We start from the raw sequence: 4,847 nt of genomic DNA on the forward strand, positions 1-4,847 counted from the left end.
AAAACATATTAAGCCAAGCATAACTTCTATTCAGAAGAGTTTAAAGTCCAATGAAAAATGAAAAATTTGGTCTATGGCTTCATTTTTAAGCTTTCTTCATGCATAAGTTAAAGAAAAACTATTTTTATAGATTATAGAAAAAAGCAAGAAAATTTTAGCCCTTTGCCAGGATCAGAGAGAGCAGTATTCCTCCAAAATTTGTTGGGGAGCTGCCGTTAAGAATCTAACTGTCCCAGGTGACTGCTGAAGAAGGTGGAGGGGCAGGTCCTGGTACTGAATGGCTGAGGCCATCTCCTGGGCCACCTGTTGGCCATTGTGGCCAAACAGGTAAAACTGGGCCACAAGGTGATTGGTTGTGCGCTGTGAGGACGTCAACATATCTGGAAATTTCTACAGAAACAAGCTGAAGTACCTGGCCTCCCTCTGCAAGAGGATGAATACCAACCCATCCTGTGGCCCGTACCACTTAAGGCATGCTGCCCCACTGAAGTGGCACCCCCTTTCTCCACAGAAAAGCCCTCTTCACCATAGCTAATTTTAGGACTGTCAGCAAAAGAGTCCATTGTAGATAAACTTCCTATTTTTGTGTCACCCTGTTTACTTGGCCACTGGATGAGAAGATACCAGCACTCCAGGTGCTGGACACCCCCTTACTAGTTTTTCACAAACGTATCAGTATAGTACTTTGAAGAAATGTGCAAACAAGGCCTCTGGCCTTGAGCTGGGCTTCACAGGGATGTCTACATTTTTTAAGATAAGTTACAAATGGGCCCATGGTAACAGCGGGCAGGGGGAGGAAAGAAAGGAGAGAAGAAGCTCTCCTCTTCTCAGGTGTTGTCCTTGAAGGGTTAACTTGCCCAGAACAGTGAAAGCAAAAGCTGCTTTTATGTGAACTTCTGCAGACTGTGAACTTCTGAGCCCCTCCCCTTATACACTGGGTATAAAACTCTGAAACTCCCTGAACTCGGGGTTTAGGGGATTGATTGATTACAGCAAAAGCTGTACCCTCTGAACCTGGCTGCAGCCAAATAAAACTGTTTCCTGCTATCTTCGGTGCCTTGCCTACAACACCACAAGACCGAGCGAGGCCAGGATGCCCTGGACTACCTGAAAGTGTTTGATGGGATTCCACCACCCTACCACAAGAAAAAGCGGATGGTGGTTCCTGCTGCCCTGAAGGTTGTGCAACTGAAGCCAACAAGAAAGTTTGCCTACCTGGGGTGCCTGGCTCATGAGGTCGGCTGGAAGTACCAGGTAGTGAGAGGAGGAGAAGAGAAAGGAGAACGCTAAGATCCATTACTGGAATTAAAAACAGCTTATGAGGCTATGAAAACAGGCATAAAAGAATGTGGAGAAGAAAATTAACAAGATCACAGAGGTCCTCAGGACCCATGGACTCCTGGTCTGAGCCCAATAAAGACTATTTATGCCTCATGTGTGCCCTGGTTTGCCCTTCTTCCATCGCCACCCTGGGATATGGGGGACCCAGGGCAGCTCTCTGGGTGCCACAGGCAGCCCGGGACCTGGAAAGCTGAGGCAGAGAAGGGCCTAAGCCTTGGTCTCTGCTCCTGTTTCAGAAGATCTTTCTGGAAGGTTTCTAAGAGTTGTATGGTCAGAATTTATGACCTGCTTATTCATTAATTAAAAAAAACTGATAGAACCATCAGTTACTTGCAGTATTCAAAAAAAATGAACTGGGACACTAAAGGGGGATCTCCCTGACTACAGGGGCATCCAGCTGTCTTAACCGTGTGGCCACCCTATACTCTGTAGCTGACAGAATGGGAGAGCACCTTCTGAAGTGGGCTAAGTTTTAGAGGTGCAAAGACTGGAAAATGTGACCAGTCCCCTTTCCTTCCCTCTGTTTTGTGATCAAAAGCAAATAAATTATTTTTTGAAGAAAAAAGAATCTAACCTAAGAAATGTAGGTAAGGAGAAGGAAAATAAAAAAGCAAGAAGCAGAAGCAGGACCAAAAAGAAACTATTATGAAAAGCAGGAATGTTAAATAAGAAAAAAAAAAAAAAAAGTAAGGTCTCTGGTTTACAAGTATGTATGAATCTCCTCGACAAAGGTGAAGGTGATAATATGAAAATGCAATTAAATTCCACCAAGTTATGAGTGCCTGTTACCTGCAAGACACTGCACTAAATGAAGCACTATCCCTTTCCTTCAGAAGCACAAAATGTGATGCAAGAGATGGATACAGCTACATAAACAATTGTGTCATAAGTCAGTATGATAGATGCAAAAATGAAGACATAACAATGGCTAAAGGGGTATAGAGGCATGAAATAATAACTGAGTCCAGGGGGCTGAGGCTGTAGCTCAGAGGTGAAACGTTTGCCTTGCAGGTATGAGCCCTGGGTTTGATCCTCAGTGAAAGGAAGGAAGGAAGGAAGGAAGGAAGGAAGGAAGGAAGGGAGGGAGGGAGGGAGGAAGGAAGGAATTGTGTCCATCTACAACTAAAAAATAAGCATGCTGCTTATTCTGGATAATAATTTCTTGAAATAAAAAATTTCTATAAGCAAAACCAGACAGCTGTAACATAATTAAAAATAAATAGATAAATGAGTCTTGGGGCAGAAAAACAGAAGAAGACTTCACATGAAAGGCGACATTTGAACTGTGTCCTAAAGAATAAAAGGGCCTTTACTATACATAAAAGAAGATTCTGTGGTTATCCTTCACTTAATTTCACCCTCCCTCACCCATTCATTCTCTCTCTGTCTGCTTTGTAACCAAAAAACTGCCTCACCTGACCATCCCTGGTGGTTAAGCTTCTGATTGAGTTTGGCCAAATAAAGACATTGGAGAAGAGAGGGCCGGGGAAGAGAGAGAGGTTATTTTTTCACTGACCCATCTTGTTTTCCTCCCTGTGGTTCTGGCAGTGGCTATAATCCTCTCTACGAACAGCTCATCCTACCTTGACGGCTCCCTTTTCCTGTGGTTCAGCTTTCACTGAGCTTTGAAAATTGTCATCCTCTTGGCCCTCTGGGCCTAGGGAAAGTAAGTGCTCTCACTTTGCTCGTCTCTAGATACACCAACCACTCTTGTGTTTTCCCTTTACCAGGAGCATATCTCTGTAATTATTCCATTTAAGCTATCTGAGCAGAATCAATCCTAGACAGAGATAATAGCATAAGCAAAGACAAGAAGGAATGCTTGCTTGGAGAACAGCACAATTAGAGAGTTGCATTTTGAGGAACATGATATGGATAGGAATCTGAGATAGAGGAGAATCATTTTAGAGAACTGGAGTCAAATTATATGGCCTCACCAAGTAATTTGGACTCTATTCTTGGGTAAGAGAAAGCCTTTGATAGTGATTGAGTGGGTGTCATCAGATCTGTGTTCCACAAAGATCTCTCTATGAGCACATGGAAAATGGAATGAAGAGGAAAGAGCAGAGGCCGGGAGGCCAGGAAAGAAGTTGTTTTAATAAGTCCTATTATAGGACATTGATTGGTGGTAAGGAGAATGTATCTGACACAGGTCAGCAACAAAAGCTATAGGATATGGCAAGTAAATGAATTGAGGACAAAGCACAAGGGATGTTTAAGGATGACTTCCAGGTCTCCAATATGGGAACGTGGGAAAAGGGTGGCCTTATAAACAGAGAGATTCTCCGAATTGGGAACATGATGAGTGTGATTTTATACCTCACATAGACAGTGAGGTATTATGAAGTCCTCAAGCTGAGATGCTCAGCAAAGAACAGAAAATTTGGATCTATATGTCAAGAATGAGGTAAAAACTGAAGATAAAAGCAAATAATCCCGAGTTGTGGTTCTCAATCCTAGTGGGACTCAAAAATCACCTGAGGAGCAATTTACAAAATAGATGCCAGGATCGAAACCCAGATGGGTTACATCTGATTTCTAAGTGGGGCTAGAAATCAGATTTAATTGGTATGTATCTAATCAGATTTAATGGAATTTAATCTGGATTTTGTTGTTGTTGTTGTTGTTCTGTTTTGGTCCAGGGGATGGAACCCAGGGGCACATTGCCACTGAGCTACATCCCCAGCCATTTTTATTTTTTTTTTCGAGACAGAATCTCACTAAGTTGCTTAGGGCCTTGCTAAGCTACTGAGGCTGGCTTTGAATTTACAATAGTCCTGTCTCAGCCTCAGAATCTCAGCGATTCTGTAATTGCTGGGATTAACAGAGATGCACCACCTGGCTCAGCCTGGGTTTGTATTTTTAAAGAGCTCCCTATGTGATTCTGAGATGTATCCAGTGAGGAAAATTCAGAGCAATCAGAAGCAGCTAAGAATGGAGGGCACCAGCATTTAAAAGGATGGACAAGGAAGGTGATGAACAGCAGAGGGGTAAAGCCTGCAGGTAAAGAAAAAGGCAATAAGGAGAATTTTAGCAAGGGAGTGGACAAGCATATCACATGCTACAGACAAGTGGAAGAGGAATGTGAGGAGGCCACTGGAGTTGGTGCACAGTGGGTAATTACTGATCTCTGGGAATGCAGATTTAGCAGCTACAGAAATCAGATTGCAATAGGCAAGGAGTCAATGTTAGGACAAGGAAGTAGAGGGAAGGAGCACAGATTCAAGACATTTAGTACAATTGGTAGGAGAAAACCATAATTTATGAGGAAAAAGGTTGAAAGAAAGTTTTATGGGGTTTTAAGCTGAGTGCACTAGTTGTTTAAGAAGAATCAGGAAACATTAAAAGAGAGGATGAAATTGCACATCTGGGGTTATTAGAAAAGCAGGCCCCATACTGGAGTGACTCTGCACCATATACAACCAGAGGAATGAGAACTTGGGCTCCACTTGTGTTCAATATGTCAAAATGCATTCTAATGCCAAAGAGATAGGATTTAAGTTGAG

The 4,847-nt window shown here is 42.7% G+C and overlaps 1 pseudogene; it reads left to right on the forward strand.

Annotated features, from left to right (window-relative positions):
* Positions 1–433: 433 nt before the first annotated feature.
* LOC143393831 (large ribosomal subunit protein uL13-like) lies at positions 434–1,408 on the forward strand (annotated as a pseudogene).
* The last annotated feature ends 3,439 nt before the right edge of the window (positions 1,409–4,847 follow it).

Source organism: Callospermophilus lateralis, chromosome 3 (genome assembly GCF_048772815.1).
Source record: "Callospermophilus lateralis isolate mCalLat2 chromosome 3, mCalLat2.hap1, whole genome shotgun sequence".
In the NCBI taxonomy this organism is placed as follows: Eukaryota; Metazoa; Chordata; class Mammalia; order Rodentia; family Sciuridae; genus Callospermophilus; species Callospermophilus lateralis.